This window comes from Camelus dromedarius, chromosome 1, assembly GCF_036321535.1.
Source record: "Camelus dromedarius isolate mCamDro1 chromosome 1, mCamDro1.pat, whole genome shotgun sequence".
In the NCBI taxonomy this organism is placed as follows: Eukaryota; Metazoa; Chordata; class Mammalia; order Artiodactyla; family Camelidae; genus Camelus; species Camelus dromedarius.
This window is the reverse complement of record NC_087436.1, coordinates 41,476,571-41,497,397: the sequence shown is the minus strand read 5'-3', so window position 1 is coordinate 41,497,397 and position 20,827 is coordinate 41,476,571. Positions and strand designations below refer to the sequence as shown.

Sequence of the window (20,827 nt, the reverse complement as noted above, 5' to 3'; positions counted from 1 at the left end):
TCTATTTCCTTGCCAAATCAAGAAGTGTGAGCCCTTCTGCTTGTTTTTTTTTTTTCTTTCTCCAAATTTTTTGAATAGTTCGGGTCTGCTGTGTTACCAAACATTTTTAAGAGTAAGCTGTTGATATCTGCTAAAATTAAAGAAAAAAAAAACAGGAAAAAAGGAAGACAAGAAGGAAGACAAGAATGAAGAAGGGAAGATGATTTTATAGGGACTGAATCTGTAGTTCAATTTGGGTAATGGTGAAATTTTAGAAATGAGTACTTCAATCTATGGGGTGTTCCAACCCTCAGAAGCAGAATTAAAAAAAAAAACAACAGAAAATTGGAAGTGGCAGCTTCCCATTTTTTAAGGATATATTCTGGAAATCATTGTTCTGAGTTGCCAGTTATTATTCAGAGTTTGGCTACTTGACTCATTTAGTACAAGGTAGACTGGGAAGTGCAATCTTGTACTTAGTCTGCATTACTGTCATTTTATTAAGCTAAAAACTGGGATGCTGTAATTAATGTGGAAGAATATATATTCATACTGTACATTAGGAGCCTCTGCCTCCTTCCATGTAGTGCTGTTTCAACAAATCAGGCAGGGAAATTAAAATTATTTTCCTTCGGATTCTTTCTGAGAAAAGCCATCATAGTGTGATATTATTCAGATATGCCTGGAAGGAATAATTCTTGCAACCATTATTAAACTATTCTTTCCTGCCTTTTATTACATTTCCTGAATATTCCTTTAGTATACATTAAAGGATGAGTTTCCTGTTATTTTGAAATGTTGGAAGTACTTAACATTTGTCTTCAAGCTTTTTAAGAAAAATAATTTTTCAATGATTTCTATGAAATATTAACAATCAAATTAAGTTCCTGTTTAGCTTTATAATATAGTTAAAATATTTGTGATTTTGTTTGCAAATATATAGAGAGAATACGGAAAATACTTCATAATTCTTTCGTATTACAAAAAAATTTCATTTAAAAGTATGAAATGTGGAGTTTCTATAGCTGTGCTTTGGGGAGGAACATGATAATGACAAGTTTATTTTTGGTTATGCTGAGTTTGAGGTGTTGATAATACATTTATTTGGAAATGTCCTATAGACATAGAACAAATATTTGAAATAGAAAAATGAGGCTCAAAAGAAATGAGATTTTTGAAAAGCAGATGGCTGCTCTAAATGATTTTAAATCTCTTGATCTCTGTGAATTATATCTTAAGATACTAAAAGTGCTTGCAGTTCAGCCTGATAACCTTTTGAGAGACAGGAAAGCAGTTATTAAACCAGAAATACCACAAGTTAATATGAAGTAAATGAAATTGTGACTCCACAAATGAAAAAAACATAGTTTACAAAACAATCTATCCCAGGAAACTTTATCAAGTACATGGTTAAAGGATAAATTTTGCATTTAAAATCAATGTAATTAGAATCTTGAATCTTAAAAAGAAATAAGAAGTGATCATCAATAGGAACAATAATAATAGTCATAACAGTAACTCGTTATTTTGGTAGAATCAGAAGAGAAGTGAAACACTAGCATCCTTTGGAATTAAGGATATTTGATGCAGCAAATCAAGAGAGAAACACCCTGCATCTCTGACACAACTATTAGGTGAAACAGTTGCTGACTGATCCACCTTGGAGAAAGTGTTTCTTACTAGTCACTAAACAAGCGTTGGCTGAATGGAAACAACATGTTTTGTACATTGTCATGGGCTGGTTCTTGGTTAATGATTCCCGGTTTTCATTTAGCAAATTCCTATTCATCCTGTGGAAGAAGTCAGGCATTAACTCCTCCCTGAGGGATTATTTAACCCTCATCCTAGAAGGACACCTTTACCACTCTCACAACAGCACCACACAGAGACTTTTTTTTTGGAGAACTTGCCCATTTGCTTGGGATGTTTATTTTGGACACACTGACTTGCAATCCCATAGATCTAAAGGGCAGGGATTTTGACTTTCATTTTTGTCAGTAGCTTGAAAAAGTACTTTGCTGCTATGTTGATGAAGAAACGGAATGTGAAAGAAATAGCAGTATTTTAGAGAAAATATTCAAAGGGCTTTGAAAAGTAAGTATTAAACATATGGGATAAAATGAAATACCAATAATTTAAAGCCATATGTATATATACACAAAACACCAAGAGAAAAAGAACTTAATAGGAAATATATTCCTTAATAGAAAGTACTTGTGAAAAAGCAGGGACTATTTAACTGACTTTAATCTCAATATACAACTATGTAAGTAGATAGTGCAATTCTATCAGTGTTTATAGAAATATGACCGTAAAATTATGTCTAATTCATTGAAATACTGTATTTTGGCCAGATTACATCTAATTATTTAACATTTTTATTTGATTTTTTTGAATTAGATTTCATTTATTTATTATAAATATCAAAAAGGATATCAACAATGAAAAGATTTTCTGAATCACAACCCTTCATCTACTGTTTCCACCCCTCCCAAACTCTTCGTTGAGTTTCCTTATGGATATACAAGAAAATGTTATTACAGATTATCAACTGCTCTCTTTTGTTTATACAAAAGTTTGTATATACACAGCATTTACATCTTGCTTGCTTTTAATTAAAAATATATTTTAGAAATATCCCTATCTTAATAAAACCTTATTATTCTTTAATGCTATATAGTATTCCATTGGATACATGGACTGAAATTTATCCAGTACCCTACTGATGGACATTTTATTCATTTCCAATTATTTGGAATTATAAATGGTAATTTAGTAAAAATATTGTAAATACTTTGTTTCACATGAGGTCACATAATTATGTAGGATATTCTCAGATGTGGAGTTCTGGATCACAGTGTGTGCGGGAGCATTTGTAATTGTAATATACACTTAAACTGCCTTCTTATTATCTCATACTTTAAAAATATTTTTGGTGCCAATAATTACTATTACTATTGTTACCAACAAAATTTTCATAAGTAGTGTCTATTACCTAAAATCAATTTTTAGATTTACCCGAAAAATTTAATATGATAACTTTGAAGTTATTTTTAAGTTTTTAGATGTAGTAAGTGTCCCTGTATTTTAAAAACATATTCAAAGGTTTGAAAGGTGTAAAAATGTCAAACCTTGTTTCTTTTACTCAAAGAAAGGAAGTTTTGGTTGTTGTATTACAAGAAGGCTGAAGAATAAAATACGGAGAAATTAACATTTAACATATAAAATCACTCTTGCATTGTTCAGGTTGCTGTTTTCCTCCATCCTCACTATAATCTGTTAACACTGATTCCATTAGAAACACACAAAGAGACTGGCCATCTTTCTAAAGTCTCTAGCATAGAACTTTATATTGAGAACACTGGGAGAAGAGATAACAGAAATCAAGCTAAAACTTTCAGGAAGGTTAGGCAGTTATCTGGAGGTGATTAAAAAACTGCATCACAACTTCAAAGGCTGGTGGTTGAGAATCACTGGTACACAAAATGAAGTGTGAAACTGTTCATACATTGTTTTTATGTTTGTTTTAAATTATATTAAGTGCGAATGCTTTATAATTGATAACGTACTTTTACATGCTTTTCTAAAATAGTGATTTATAATGGCATTTAATGAGAAAAAATAAATCATATTCCACCTTGTTCATGGCTTTGTCTTTACTTTGCTTCTTTATGTGGCTATTGCTGTTCATTCCAAAATTTGACCATTGCCAACATTTTTAGGTTGATTTGATTTACAGCATCTTCTGCAGTTTTATAATTGCTGAACCCTTGCCAGCCATTGTAAGATTCATCTTGTGCCTGTACCCTTAATTTGTTCTGGAAATTAGCTGGCATGAGTTTCTCTTCTCTGTTCTTATTTGATATTTTTCCAGATTCATCAACTAAGTTTTTGCCAGCACTTTACTAATATAAGTCTACTTCACTTTTTCCTTTTGATTTTCATGAACTTTATAACTTTTCTATAAAATTTTCCACATCTACTCTACTTCATTATCTGAAAGAATTCAAAGTGTAAAAAATTAATTCATAAAGTTGAATGTTGCTTCCATTGAAGGATTATGATTATATTTTACAATCTTGAATTAATTTCATAGGTGTTTGTGCTTATAATGCTTTATGCATTTTATATATATTGCATTTATATAATTAATATAAAATATATGCCTTGTATATAATATGTATTGACTAGTCCCACTTCATTTCACCTATCTAAAAATTTCCTATTAAACACATCTAATTTAAAGATAATTCTTTTGCTTCATCTCAGATTTTTTCCAGAGTATAATTGTAAATCATTAATATACTAGACTCCATCTTCCTTAGTTTATTCATAATACTTCTGAGTTATTTATAAACTCACTTTAACAGTTTACAGATTACTCATGTTTATTTTCTCTATGATCAAAAATGTCATATATATTCTAACACTGTGAATACATATACACAGATTTTTATATTAAATTGATGTATGAAATATTATCATACACTCTTTTCTGTTATTACTATTCTTATATCAACAAAATGTGCTGTATATTCTTGATTTAATATCAACCTCAGGGTAGTCACTGCCAAAAAGGGACAGTAAAAGAATCCCTTCAGGGTTGATGCAAGAACAAAATGAAGTATTATATGTAAAGTGTTGATATCGGAACCTGGCACCTAGTTAGTATTCAAGGAATCATACTATGCCTATAAATTGCTTCTAATGAATTATTGCTATTCCTTGAATAGTGTCAGAATAAGAGAGACTGCATGATCCAAATATTAAGTGACTACAAATTCTGATTGTCTGATGCTTAATCACACAATAGAACATTGATGTTACTGAGGGAACTGTTAGTTTTAAGCTACATAAAGATGTTTCTCCCCTAGAGAAGATCCATAGACATTCAAGTTGTGATAGTTTCAGTTGTCCTGTGTCTACTGGATAGTACACAGACGGACACTGCCCATGCTATTTGTCTCATGTTTACTATTCTTGGATCCTTTGCCTTTCAAACTTCTTAGACGGATAAATTCACTCATTCATATTCTAGTCAAACTTTGCTGACCTGAGAACCATTCTGATGGTCTCTTTTGACTTATATCTGATCAGATACACTATTTCAAATTGATTTTACAGTTTAAATCTTAGAGGAAAATCTCACCTTTCTATGGAGTTTCTCCAGCATTCCCACTAAGTTAAGGGATCACATTCATGGCACCATCTGCCTGTACAGCCCAGTATCTCCTTAGTATATTACCTAGAGCTAGAAATCCAAACTTGGTGACACAAAATATGATCTTCCTGAGCATAACTACTGACAAACAATACTTTGTATAAAAATTTTTGTCAATTGCTAGTAATATTGTGTTTCTTAAACCAATCCAAACTTTTTTCTGTTGGAGCTATCAATAGGAAATTTGGTATTATTTCTCTACTTAAATGCTTATTTCCCTTCTACTTACTTAAATACTTCGCATATCTTGATCTGCCCTTCCTAAAACATGCATTGTATATCTGTATATCTGTAAATCTCTGAATGATTTATCTATCGTACTATGTGTTGCTGTAGTACTGGACATTCTTACTGTATTTTCCAATTTCCTGGCATACACTATAAATGAAATGTTTTCTTAGTTATAAAGCTATTTGGTCCCAATACTTGACTTTATCTTTAAAGATACTGTATCTTTAAAGATGTAGTAGACAGTGTGACAATTGGAATTTTTCATTAAATGTTTCCTTTGTGCACTCATATCAAAACATGTACTTCTTAATTTTTTAGTATATAACTTGTAAAATTTTGTATTATTTATTTCTAATTTTATTGATTTATGCAATGCAGATTTTAAATGTCTAATTTTAAATAATTTAAGGATTTTATTTATAGTCAACTATAAATATTTTTTTCAGAAAATATCTCTAAAACACTCCAATTACATATTTGACTTTATGTCTAAGTTTAAGAGTGCTATTACTGTTCTGATTTGTTATTCCTTATAACCCCTTGGATTGCCCTTTTACTTTTAACCTTCTATAACATAGTAAGTGTATGCACTTCAATGACAAGTTTTTGCAGAAATCATTAAAGTACTTGTATTTCTATGCCATATATTTATTCCTATTAATAAGGTTTTCTTTTCTTTCTCAGAATGTTTAATTATCACAGATAACCAAAGTATCATACAATTCTCAATCATCTCAAATGTATATAACGACTTAGATTAAAAGGTTATTTTTCCATTGCAAACTTAAAACTATTTAATCTGATTTTCACATCTCTACAGCTTCCTTTCTTGATTGCTTATTTCTTGAGTAGTTCTATAGTATTCTCAAAATGATACACAGATGAAATGGTCTTTGAATCGTTTTATACTCACATATATATTTATTTCACCATATGAAATGTGTTTTTCATGTATTTTTCTATATTAAACTATTTATTATATACTCTTTCATTTAGTTTTGTTTCATAATTAGTTTTAGATTAGTAATAGAATAATAATTTATAGTTGTAAAAACTTCCTGTTGAATTTTTATTGTGAAATACACTTTTATCTCTAATAATATCTCTTGCTTTTAAGTGCATGGATATTAGCATAGTTATAAGTAGGTTTATTTTTATTTGCTCTTTAGCTTTTTTCTTTCTATTATTGCTTTACTTCTCAGCCTTCATCCCCGCTAATTCAGTTTTGGGCCTCAAAACCCTATACTCTGATTTCCTTTAGTAAGTTTCTTCTTTTTAACGTTTTAATCATACCAGGTCTAATATATACATTATATATATATAATATATTTTATATTTGTAATAAGTATTTAAGATTTACCACATTTTATTTGTTCATTCAATCAATGTTTTATCAAGATATGAGTCTAATATTAAGATCTGAGTGAGGCAGTAAAAGAGATTATTTGGAAATTTAGAAATATTCATAAATACTATCCACAACTTCTTATTCTTATTTCAGAACAAATTACTCATCAATAACTAGCAAAGTAGTGTAGATAAAAATTATAGTACATAACACGAAAAGTCTAACTCTTTCCTATTTAGAAGTAAGTACATATGATTTGGTCTTTTTTTATGTTTTATTGGTGTGAAATTCATAAACATAAGTTCATAAACATAAAATTAACCATTATAAACTCTACAACTCAGTGATATTTACTACATTCACAATGCTGTGCAACTACCTCCAACATCAAATTCCAAAATATTTTCAATGCCCCAACAGAAAACCCCTACTCATTAAACTCCATATCCCCTTTTCCCCACCCTCTAGCAACCACCAGTATGGTTTTTGTCTATCTTTATGGATTTACCTGTAATGTTTTTTAATACATTCTTTGACATAGCTTGATTTTTTGAAGTTTATCCACATTGTACCATGTGTCAGTACTTCATTCATTTTTATGGCTGAATTAATATTTAACTGTGTGTATATATCCATTTTTAGTTCATTTATCTATTAATGGACATCTGAGTTGTTTTCAACTTTTGGCTACTGTGAGCAGTGCTACCATGCACATTTGTGTCGGGTTTTGATTTCAGGGTAATGTTGGCCTCAGAACTGAAGTGTTGTTTACTCTGCTATCTTTTTTATGAGTACATACAGAATACATATATATTCTCCTTTAAGTATTTAGTAACATTTACTAATTTAGCCAACTGATTTATCCCTGAATAAATGATAAATTCCATCTATTTTTTATAGAGCTCTTAAATTAAAATTTTTTTTTCTTGAGTCAACTTTTGTAGTTTTTGACTTCTAAGAATGGATCCATTTCATAATAATTAAGCAATATTATCGATCTACTGTCTTGCTAAAGTCATCAGTAGTGTTTATCATTTCTGATTCTGATAATTGGAGTCTTTTATTTTTTTTTCTTGATCAATCTATCTGATGTTTTGTGCATTTTGACAATCTTTTTATAGAAAGAACTTTGGGATTTTTAAAATTTTCTTATTTTTCTATTTCACATTTCATTTCATTATTTCCTGTTCTCATTATCATTTCTTTCCTCTTATATAATTTAGGATTTGTTTGCTCTTCTTCTTCCAGTGTTTTAAGGTGAAAAGTGAGGCTACTGTTTGGACATCATTCTCCTTTTTTAATACAGACATACACAAGTAAAAATTTCTCTCTAAGCAAAGCTTTCATTGTCTCCCAGAAGTTGTCTTTTTTATTTCTATGTCTTTATTTTATATTCATCTCAAAGTAATTTCTAATTTCTCTGTGACTTCTTCATTGGCCCATTGCTCTTTCTGTGGGCTGTTTAATTTCCTCCTATTTCTGAGTTTCCCAATTTATTTTTGTTACTGTTTTACTTTTCTAATGTTTTATTCCATGTGGTAAGGAAAAACTACTTTTTATTGTTTTAAGCCCTTTAAATTTATTGTGATTCATTTTATGGCCTAGCTGTAGTAATCATCTTTTTGTTTGTCTGTTTTTCGTTTTTTTATATTTTTCTGTCTTCTAATGCTTTGACAGTTTAGTACCTTGTTCTTAGACATAGTTGAAAACTCGCTCACTTATATACTTCTGTATATACAGACCAAACAACCCAGAGTCCACAATCCATCTACTTCTTTTGTTGAACTCTCACACTCTGGGCCACTATAAACATGCCCTGATCATGCCCGGTCAGGGATCAAATAACTAGGAACAGTCTAGTTTACCTGTTTTACATGCCTCACCCATTCTTTCCCACATAAACCACACTAAAGATTCTTGCCTACACTTGTCTCTCAGTCTGTTTGCTGCCAACAGCAGTGTTTTCTCCTGTGGCCCTGCACAGTGTGGCCTGTCCTCTCCTTCTGAGTACTGTGAGTAATAAATTATCTTATCAACGCAACTATCTCTCAATCTGTTAACCTTACAATACCTCATGTAAAAAAAATGCACTATATTTTAAACCACTAGCGTTATTATATCATGGACAAGGTTCCATCTTCACTTAAGAAATACATATTATTGTATTGGTGGATGGTGTGCTCTATTGATGTTTGTTGGATCTAATCAGTTTACAGTGTTTTTTTAATCGTCTATTTCTCATTGATCATCGGTTTAGTCTTCCTATCCATTATTCAAAGTGGCAGTATTGATATTTCTAATCATTACTGTTAAATATCTATATAAACCTTCATTTCTATGAGTTTCTGCTTCATGCTTTTGGGGGCTCTGTTTTTATGCTTCAATATTTTTATAATTGTCCTAGTTTCCTGATGTTTTTGACTGTTACCATTACAAAATGTATCCCTGTATCTCTAAAAACATTTTAAAATCAGTTCTGTCTGGTATTCACATAGCTACTACAGCTTTATTCTGGTTGCTGCCTGCATGATATATCTTTTTTTTCTATTCTTTTACTTTCCATCTATTTGTATGCTTGATTCTGAAGTGTGTCTCAGTAGACAACATATGCAGAATATTTTTTTAATCCTTTTGATCTCTCCCTTTGGATAGCATTGTTTAATCAGTTTACTTTTAAAGTTATTAATATGATTTAATTTGTCTACCCTTTTACCTTTTTGTTTCCTGTACCTCTCATGTCTTTTTCTGTGTTTGTAACTCTCCTTTATTGCTTTAATTGCCAAAATAGAGTATTTTCTAATGTGACATTTTAACTTTTTCTATCATTTTTCATTATTTAACTCTGAATTAATAGTGATTTCTCTAGGGCTACCACATACATCTTACTAGAATCTGTTTCAGATTTATTCCAGTGCAATACAGAAATGTAATGAGGGTGTTAATATACATATTTCATCTATATATATGTTACATACTCAATAATAAATTTTTATAATTATTATTTTTATAATTTTACATCTTTTAAAGAAAATTAGAATGAAGAAAAAGTCTATATTTATAGCTTTTGTAATATTAACTGCCTGTTTGCCATTTCTGTTTCCCTTCACTTTTTTCCTGTGGGTTTCATTTACAATCTGGAGTCATTTACTTAGCCTGACACTGCCTTGCTTACACCTGCCTCCTTTGTGCTAGCATTGAATAATATATTTTATTTTGTATATGCTATAAGCTCAGCAATATTATGTACATGTTGTTTAATGCAATTGGTTTTTAAATCAGCTAAGAGAAGAAAGGAGATGAGATGTGTACTGAGACTGTCTTTTATTATTGCATAGTTGTCTTTACCAGTGTTTTTGCTTTTTCATCTGGATTTGAATTACCATCTGGAATCACTTACAGAAAACCTGAAAACCCTTTCCTTTGGTATATTTTGTAAGGTGGGTCAGCTAACTTCAAATTCTCTTAGTTTTTGTTTTTCTTATAATGCCTTTATTTCACCTTCATTTTTTAAGGTGGCTTTTCTGGATGTAAAGTTCTTGGTTGACAGTTTTTCCTCTCGTTTAACATTTTGAATATGTCATCCTACTGCCTTCTGGCCTTGATTGTTTCCGTTGATAAGTAAGCCACTATTCTTATTGGGGTCCATTATAAGTAGTCATTTCTCTTGCTACCTCCCAAATTTCTCCTTGTCTTTGGCTTATGGCATTTTCATTGTGATGGGTCTGCTTGTAGATTATTTTGTGCTTATCCTACTTAGATTTTGGTAAGCTTCTTGGATGCACAGATAATAATTTTCATCAAATTTTGGAAGTTTTACAACGTTCATTGCATATTTTTCTCTCTTTTCCTGGTACTCCCATTACATGTACAATGTTGTCTTTTAGGTACTCACCACTTCTCTGACATTCTGTTTTTTTTTCTTTTCATTCTTTTCCTTTGTTCTTCAAATTGCATAATCTCTATTGAACTACCTTCAACTTAGCTAATATTTTTCTCTGCTGTTTAAAATCTAATATTGAACCTATCTAGTGAGTTTCTAATTTCATTTATTGAATTTTTCAACCTCAAATCTCCATTTAGTTCTTTTTTATCATTTCTCTTTATTGATATTCTCTGATAAGATATTATCATCATATTTTCCTTCACTTCTTTAAACATGGTTTCCTTTAGTTCATTGAAAATTTGAGCCATTATTTATCAATGGCTATTCTGAAGTCTTTGTCTTTTAAATCCAACATCTGGTTACTCTCACTGGCAGTTTCTGTTGCTTGCTTTTCTCTCCCCATGTATGATTCTATTTTGTTTCTGTACATGTCTTATAATTTTTGTTGAAACGTAGACATTATATAAGAATTCTGGGTTCTGCCCCATTTCCCATGGTTTATTTCTGTTATTTGCTTGTTTGTTTGTTATGTAACTAGCTTTATTGATTTAGAAATGTTTATCCACTTCTCACTAGGGCCAGGGTAAGGTCAATTAAGTGTGCCAAGTCCAAGGTAGTCTCTATCCTATGAATGCAGACTGGGCAGGAGGACCTCCCCAATCTCAACACACACACACACACAAGACAACTGTTGGCCTCACTCAGTCAGAAAATACCTGTATAACAGGTAGCTGAGGGAATGATGAAAAATACAGACATTCTGCCCCCCTAGGAAGATATCACAACTCTTTAACTAGGAGGAAGGGGAAGAAGGAGCCTTGTTTTTTGGCTGTATCTATAGAAGAAGAGTTTTTGTCATGCTAATCTGAGAAGGGAAAGGAGGGCGTGGATTGTGTTTCACATGCCATAAATTATTTCTGTTCTTCCTTTTTTTTTTTTTTTTTTTTTTTTTTACAATTTTAACAACCAGGGGACTTGGTCCATGAAGCTTTTCCTTTTAGCACACTGAAAAGGGAACTTCAATGGACATATTTCAAGAAGGTAAAAACTGAGAAAAATCAGCAATTTTTGTTTAGGTACAACTGAAGGGATCAAAAGGAATAAAGGTGTTCACTAGCTTCACTATGTGAGCATAATTATATTATTTATTTTAATGTTCCTCTACTTTACCTTCTGATTTTGTTATGACTTTTCTCTGCTTCATATTTTTTTCCTCTATTCAACAACAAAGCTTGTTGAAGCTAGCTTCATTTTATTTTACAACTATTGCCTCAGCTAAATAATCCAGTGGGTTTTCTAAGGTACTAGCCACACACACATATTCAAACTGCTCATTCACATAACTAGCTAGCCAACTCAGGATGCTGAATTACACATACTGATGAAAGACTCAAGATGGGAAAACACATTTTGATCTTCCTTATAAAAAAAGAGGTTGAGTAAATGTCATGGAGTCTATGAAGGCAACACACATTAAAAAAAATAGTATCAAAGTTAAAGTTCAGAGAACTAGATTTTGGTTCCAAGTCCGTAATTAATTCTCTGAGTTATTTTGGCTTACTCATTTAATAGCTCTTGGCTTGAGTTTTCTAATGTTTAAATTGTATAGCTGAGCTAGTTATCTTCTAAGGTCATTCTCTAAGTTGTAAGAGATAACTTCTGCTGTAATTGTCACAAATGCCTTTTTATATCTGATCACTTGCTGGTTAAGTTTACCTACTCATCTGCCACTTCCTCTTATCCTCAAGACAGAGAAATTATTCTAACTTCCATTACTCACAGAAAGTAAACTAGACCATTTAGACTGATTTTAAATAGTCATATTTAACTTTCAGAGTGGTCTGTGTTTTAATAGCTGATGATAACAGAGAAACTGAGAAGAAATGATAAAAATGGATGAAGTGTATTCACACAAGACCAAATATATCACATATTTAAGTATCATCCTACATACAAGTTAGAATATATTGCTATCTCCTTTCATACTTTCGAGTATATGTTCTCATAACATATAAGTAGCATAATTTTCAACTTGAATACCTAGAATACTAAATGAAAAGTGCAATGATCAGGGATATAATAAAAAATGTATCAGGCAAAAATACTGTTTTCAATTAGTTTACAAGAAGGTACAATCTAAACAGAATATAATACACATATACTGCTTTCTGTCTATGCACAGACAGATGTAGGAAAGTATATTATGTATATACATAATATCTATTAAAATGTGTAGTATACATTAATAACATATAAATGTGAAATATGCACATAATACATCAGTAGACTATCAATTTTTTATACTTTAATTTCACTGATATTCAACTTACACTGGTTCCTAGGAAGCCTTCAGGGTAGAGTTTATACTAGTGTGTAGTCCAATGCTTTTCAAATTTAAGAGTGCTTTGGACTTCCCTAGGGTATATGATAGTGTATACAAAATCATCCTCAAAAATATTGGTTCATTGGGTCTGCAGTAATGAACAGATTTCTGTCATTTTAACTGGTAAATTTTAAGAAACGCTGAACTAGTTTTTCAGGTTCCTTTGATTGCAAATGAGCTTGGATGAAAGGAAACAACAGAAACTCATCTTCCCTGATTTAAATTAAAGTAACAAATCAAACCTAATATTTTTGAGAATAAAAAAATAACAATGAATAATTTATTTATTTATTCTAGACTTAAGGTACAATACCATCATGCATTACCTCTGTTTTTTTTTTTTAATGTAATTTTTTTGGGGGTGGGGGTGGGGAGACAGTATATCTACTCAAACTCAGTTACTGGTACTTTCCTAGGTAATAATGAAATAGGATTTCTGATGAAGGGACTACAGATTAAAGTTTCCTCAGTTAATTTTATACTCAAAGTGAAACTCTTACTCTTTAAATTTCCCGTTGTTTTTGCTCTGGTCTTGGTCAAATGTTTCAAAGGATATTTTGCCCTTGTTTCTTTTGGAAGTTCTTTGTTAAGGCTAAAAAAAAATGATTTTGGCAATTTCTCTTGGTATTTGCCATTCTCTTAATTCCATCCCATTACTCCCATTTCTTTCTTCTTGTATCATGGTAAAGTATCCCTCTTCTGCCTCTAATGTTTACATATGTCAAATGTAGATGCATTATTTTGAATTGAAATAGGTACTTTGGCAGTGGTAAACAGGAGAGTGATGAATGAATGCCATAAATAGGCCCTAGCTCAGCATGTACAAGGATTTACAAATGCAACAGCAAAAAAATAAAAGTCATTCAGACAACAGCTTCAGAAAGTCTCTGGTTGACCTTTACTTAATGGGTGGTTATGTTTCAGCACAAGCACTTTATGGAAGAAGTGAATATCTAGCAAATCTTTATTATTTATGCCCTATGCTAATGTAAATACAATTATAGTTATTTGCATTAATTCATATTTAGAAGACTTGTCTAACACGATATTGTATTACAAATAAGAGAAAAATCTCCATTCCTTTTTGCATAACTTATCTTAGCCTATCTTAATTTAAGGATTTATAGATAAGCTACTATAACTGGAAAATGCTCCCACATCCACTTGGTTTGTTTTCTCTCTAAACATTTCAAAATGTGTAAATTGATCCTGATATAGGAATGCATATAACCTTTTAGTTTTACACCAACCATATTTGCTCAAAATAAAACCATCATGTAATCCTACGTACATTTATTTTCTCATTCGAATATATGATAAACTGGAGATTGCATGATAAATATGCTGGGTTAAAATTTTGTTTCAATATTATGGAGTATATATCAAGTAATGTCAGAATTATGTGGGCCCTTAAGTCCAAACTGGAAACTCAATTTATTTCCAGTCCCAGAATTTGCTATTTCTTTTAGAAAAAGCTTAAAATTCAGTTTCCTGTTGAGACAGGAAGGGGGCAGGGCACAGCCTTTCAAGCAATGGCACAGACTTTCAAGGAATGACACAGCAATTAACATCAAAATGGTGAAAGATTCAACCCCCAGTAGGCCTTGAGGCTCAGGATGATGAGAAATTTAAATTCTAGTAGATCTTGAGCTTCATTATACACCCATGGTAATATATTAACATGGTGAAAAACATGCCCACAGGCACCATGGCAGTCCCAAGGCTAGCCACAAAAGTCAAAGAGTGGGAAACGGCCAACTTCCTGGGAATCCCAGCCCCTTCCCCAGGCTACTTAAGACAGGTCCTTCCACTTATTAGCATATGAAGCCACCAAGCCCATAAAAATCAGCAACACAGTGCCTCAGGGCTGCCCCTCTCTCTCCCTCTTCTAAGATGGCCCACACTCTTGTCTATGGAGTGTGTACCTACTTTTAATCTAAGCACCCAACCCCTACACCTCGTGGCCTTTCTCTTGCCTTTCAATGTATCTCTCTGAATAAATTCACTCAACTGTGGCTGGCTCTTGAATTCCTTCCTGCACGAAGCCAAGGACCCATGCTTGGTGGAGCACATCCCAGGGGCTCAACCGAAGCCTGGGACACAGCCCTTCTCATGCCCCGTATCTGTTTTCCTGCATCACTATGAATTAAAAACAGAGACTGCTGTTACTATTTTTGCATAAATGTAATACTGCATTTTCTATACCCATGTATATCCATGTTTTCTTTCCCCCGTGGTAACAGATTTCCAATTATATCTAGCTAGACAATGTCAACTTAAAATAATTTCCTCATCTTCCCTTGCACTTGAGACTGACCAAAGATTACTGCAATAGCTGGGAGACAGTCTAGAAAAGCGTCTTAAACAGAGGGCAGGGATTTTAAGAATAAAACTCTCAGAACTAAGTGCTTATTGTTCCCTTTCTCAGCAGTTCTCAATTAATAACCTCCTGACAATGGCTCTATCTTCCCGTACTCTCTGCTCTTCATCTAGTCTGTGTACTCCTGACTGTATAGCCAGATAGTGCCATCTCATCTATTCTGGCATTTCCAGTTTCCTTTTTTTTTTCTTCTTCTTATTTTCTAGTATTTCCAACAATCCTGGACTTTACTAATTAATCTGCTTTCATTTTTCCATTGTTCTGTTAAAAATACTTATTAGCTCTGCACTGTCATATACATATATCTTAGTTTCTAAGACTCCCTTCAATTTGGCTGCATCATAAATTTTCCTTTCTTTTCTTCATTTTCCAATGTAAATAATTTGTTCATATGAGAAGTCTATTCAAGACCATTGGTTGTTTATGCCTTTGTGTGTGGAAATGTGCTTTATCTCATTGTGTATTCAGATTTAATTATTGCCAATTTATTATTTCCTAATAAAAGACCTTATCTTCCATGTAGCTGGGCACCCTACTAACCATGACCTTTCTTCCCCTAAATGTTTACACATAATGTAATAAATATAATATATTATAACATAACATAATGTACCTATTGATGGTGATATTAATTTAAATCAATCAGATACAATTTTACATTGCTGGAGAATTTAACATGTTTCTTATTTCTCCAAGAACCTCAAACACGGGAAATCTCTCTTACACTGTTTTGTATATATCATAGTCCATGTTCACAATACCCAACTTGTTTGTTTTGGTCTGAGCACTGAGAAAGTTCATTTCATATATCTAAATATTCTTTAACCATATTTTCATTTGTTTAATATAGTTACAGATGTTTAATATAGCAGCTCACAACTTTCCTCTCCACTCTTACATTTTATTACTAGTTATCACATAATATTCCAATTGTTCTTAGAGTTCTCCTTGACTTTTGTGAACCTACTACTTAAAATAATTGTTACACTGTTATCCTCAAACATTCTAAAGAGTTCCATGGTAACTGGGAAACACATATATGCATAAATTATAATGTATTATAATTTTAAAATAAATATTGAAAAAACTTCAATTACATTATTTTAATCTACTCATAGTTAGGAAATGCATACTCAAAGTAAGCCAGACCAATCAGATTACTTTCATAGGTGTTTCTAACTGGAAGTAATAAGAAATTATTCCCATTCATTTCTTGGTCAGAAGTTACGAATGTAATCCCAAAGACAGCATTTATATTAAGACAGCAAAGTTACAACAGAGAATGTCAATTCTAAATAATGTAATCAAGCAAGACCCTATAATGCCTTCCCGAGACAGAACCCCACTTCATGTCTTTTGCCTGCCTCTTGTTTGTAAAAAAGCGGTAATCTCCCCGGAGTCACAAAAGGCTGACTCAAGAATTAATGACTGAAAGAATGTGAAGATATAGTAACAAAAAACAACAATTGGGCTAGGAGAACCAGCAACGATTTAAACAGTACATCAGCCATAAAGCAGTCTCACAATCTTTACTTCTTCCCTGAAGAACATTGATAAATGTCTGATGCATACTCCTGAGTTGCTTTAGATACTAAAACTCCCACCAGACAGAAGTTGTTAACTTCATGATGGCCAAGAACACATAGTCTCCAGACTGGCTGGAACCTGAAGATTGATAATTAACCCCTGTAACATCACCCTTTTTCTCACCATCAACCAATCAGAGAATTGTGCACTAGCTGATCACATACCCTAGGACTCCCTTCCTTTATCTTGTCTCTAAAAACTTTTCCCTGAAACCCATCAGCGAGTTCGGTCTTTTGAGCATTAGTTGCCCAGACTCCTTGCTTGGTGCCTGCAGTAAATGTTGCACGTTTCTTCACCACAACCCAGTGTCAGTAGATTAGATTTACTGTACAAGAGCGAGTGGACCCAAGTTTGATTTAGTAACAGTAAGATCCTACGGGTTCTCCCACACCATATAAAAGTGAAAGAGAAAGAAATGTAGCAGAAATAACTCAATTCCTTGTTCTAGAGCCTGAGTTACCTGGAACTCTCTTGTTAAAAGTTTCATTTCAATTCTGTAGTTACAGCAGTACATTAATAATAAATTCCTTCTTATAGCAAGTTGAATTGAATTTCTGCCAAACACAACTTAGATAGTTCTAATTAATTTAATATCAACATCATTTAAATGTTTTGAAACTCAAATATGATGTCATGCTTTATTTGAAGTACTTACTAATCATTCTCTCCAGTGGCAGACCAGCAGTGGAGCAGTTAGAGTGGTTTGTCCAGGCTGTGGAAAAGAAGAGGATGCATTGTCTATGAAAAATGTGTAAGTAATGATAAAATCAACTCAATGTTAACCTGTTTTATTTTTTAAAAACTCATTTTTGTATTGGTGATCTTATTAATATCACTGATTAAATGTTCTTCCTGAAAAAAACAATTTGTTGGTCAAGAAAACAGCTGTAGGTATTACTGATTGAACATACATAACTGAGCTTCTAATTAGTGCATGTATGTTACTTATACTTTGGTAAAAATTGAATTCCATGCAGATATTTGGAGAACTCCCAACAATATAGTGAGCCCTAAAGATAACACAGCTCTGCCACATGAGTTCCCGAGGAGAGTTAGTGCATAATATTTGAGTGCAGAATCATTTGAGCTTGCTTAGGGTACAAGTCAAATCTCCAAGCCCTGTGGTGCTCCATATTCCATTTTGATATCTGAACAGAAGCAACAATAACAGTGACTGTAAATACAAAGAAACAGAACTTCCATTACTTCAATGACATCACTGTTTGTGCAGAGCATTCTTTGAATCTTGTAGAGTGCACTTTTTGGAAGTGTTTTTCATTTTGTATTCATGTGCTTTTTCAACAATACATTAATATAATAAAAATCCTTTACCTTTCCCATTTCTTATACTGTATGATTATTTTCAGTTATATATATATATATGCTTTTCTTGATTTATGTATTTATTTTTACTTGTATGGTAATTAATATAAAAAATAATTCCTGTTTTCCTTTTCTGGACATTGCTATTATTTGACTTTTCTCATGATTATTAGTAGAGAAGTTGGTTAAAAATGATCTGCTAACAAAAGTTTCAAATATTCCCTGCTCCTTCTTTAGGGAAGTCAAGCTATGGAGTAGAGATAATAGGAAGGGTTTTCCAAGGTTATACATTTAATAATATATTTCTCTTCTCTCTCTTTCTCTCACATATATATATGTGTGTATGTTCATATACACACATGTATATACACACATATATATACACACACATATATATTTAAATAAGATAAAAGTGTTTGGGTTACCTGTGAAAAGTATGTTTCATTATTTTATCCTTAAATTTACCTTTCTGAGTCAGTAAAACTCTAATATCTCAATATTTTATGTCTAACTACAATTACCAAAATGACATGAGTATTTGTTTTCATTTTCGCCTTCTTTCTTTCTATTTTCTGTAAGCTGTCTCTACAAACACTTCTAAAAAAGGAAAAATGGCCTCCAGCACCTGTCTCGTTTTGAGAGGCAAGATCTTATCACTGACAGCTAATCAATAAAAACAAATGAAAAGTAATAACGTCAGACTTGGGAAGTAAGGTTTTTATCCCTAGCCTGAGGCGAGGGTTCACCAATATGCTAAAATCAATCAATCTTTCCCTCAGACTGAACCTAAATTCTAATCATTAAATCTTTAAAAGTACCATATGCAGAGCACCCTGCTGCTTGCACTCGGAGCACAAAATAGAACAGACTGTCACTGCTGTTCTCCCCCTCAGGCCCTCATAACCAAGACAGATCACCACTCAGGATAACACCTGACCCTAAGAGTAGAGGGAATGAGGCATCCGCACAGCTTTTCTTGCTAAACAGATTATAAGCAACCTCCTTGCACCCACTGTGATGAAAGTCATTCTGAGCTTTCTGAGAAGCAAGCAGTAAGCTATATGCAAAGCTGGATGGTGATCAAATACCCTGGAAATAATGGCCAAAGGGCTGGAGGGGGACTAGCATGTGCTTCATCATGTATCACCAGTAAGACAGAAAGCAAAATGCATGTCTTTGCATGTCTTTGCTGTTTACTTCATCAAACGAGAGAAACAAAAATCATAAAAGCTTCAAAATAATGTTTGGAAATTTTCTTGTATATGCTACTTGCATACATTTGATTCTTCAAGAAAATGTTAAAAGACCATTATTCTTGGCATGAGTCTGCCCTGAACCTTGCCCTGTAGCACTCTTCACAGAGTTGTCCTAACCATCCAACACAGCTAATTAGAATACCAATGCACTTGGAAGAAGTCAGATTATGCAGTATGAAAAAGGATATTTGGCAAAATTAATAAGACATACATTCTCATAACAGCTCCAAAACAATTTTATTCATTTTATTCACTAATTCCTTCTTAAATATGATAGAATAAATGTTTACTTACTTACCTTCATGTAATCAGATTTCAATTACTAAGATAATCATGGTTCTTTTTTACATAATTTCTCACAGGAAAAGTGAAATACAACATTTAGCATATACGGTATTTGCCAGTGACAGCTGTGGCAAAAATTATTTCTCTGCAGAATGGGTAAAAAAATAACTTAGATTTCTACAGTTCTATTCATTTTATTCTAGCATGTTAACAGGTTAAGCTATTTGGTTTGGTTTTCATTTTATCTTCTTCTGGCATTTTTCCCTCCACCTTTGAGGAAAAAATGCTAAAACTTTGATTTCTATTCTGGAGAGCAAAAAAAGAGAAAAACATCTTATTTCAGAGCAAAGTGACTGCACCTGCAGCAATGATGCTGACAACAACCAACACCATGAAGAGCCCGCCTCTGTCTCCTTTCCAAGGCTTCCACATTCACGTTCCTGAATGTAGCTGTCTTAATTCTATGATGTTCTTCATAATTTGGTCACAGAATTAATTCAGAGAATCAGAGTATTGGATCTAGGTAGGCCTGGAGAGCATCTAACTTTATGCCTTATACCACTGAGGCACCTGAGGCACAGAAAGGGTAAGAGTCTTAGGCAGAATCATAAAAATTCATTTTTTCAGTTACCTGCAATCAAACCGACCTAAGTTTACTGCCATCTGGATGCTGTTAGCTCAATCTGTGTTCTATTTTTTTGTCTGTCTGTCTGTGTATGTATGTACATACGTACGTATCTATCAATCAATCTATCTATCTATCTATCTATCTATCTATCTATCTATCTATCTATCTATCTATCTATCTACACAGTGGGTATGTAATGACCAAGTGTTCACATTTACCCATTATGGACCCACTGACTTGACTTGATTACACTGTAGCAAGTCTCCCCTTACAGGCTCACTCCTCAGCTTAAGCAAGCACAAAGAAGCAAAACATCCTCCTTT

At 32.5% G+C, this 20,827-nt stretch overlaps 1 long non-coding RNA gene across 1 annotated transcript in view; it reads left to right on the top strand.

Moving 5' to 3' along the window:
• Positions 1–1,986: 1,986 nt before the first annotated feature.
• LOC135322097 (uncharacterized) overlaps positions 1,987–20,827 on the top strand; it is a 37,326-nt gene continuing 18,485 nt past the window's right edge. Inside the window, exons 1-2 of the long non-coding RNA XR_010382408.1 lie at positions 1,987–2,073; positions 17,684–17,763. This is a non-coding gene — a long non-coding RNA (uncharacterized LOC135322097). The remainder of the gene's footprint in view (positions 2,074–17,683; positions 17,764–20,827) is intronic.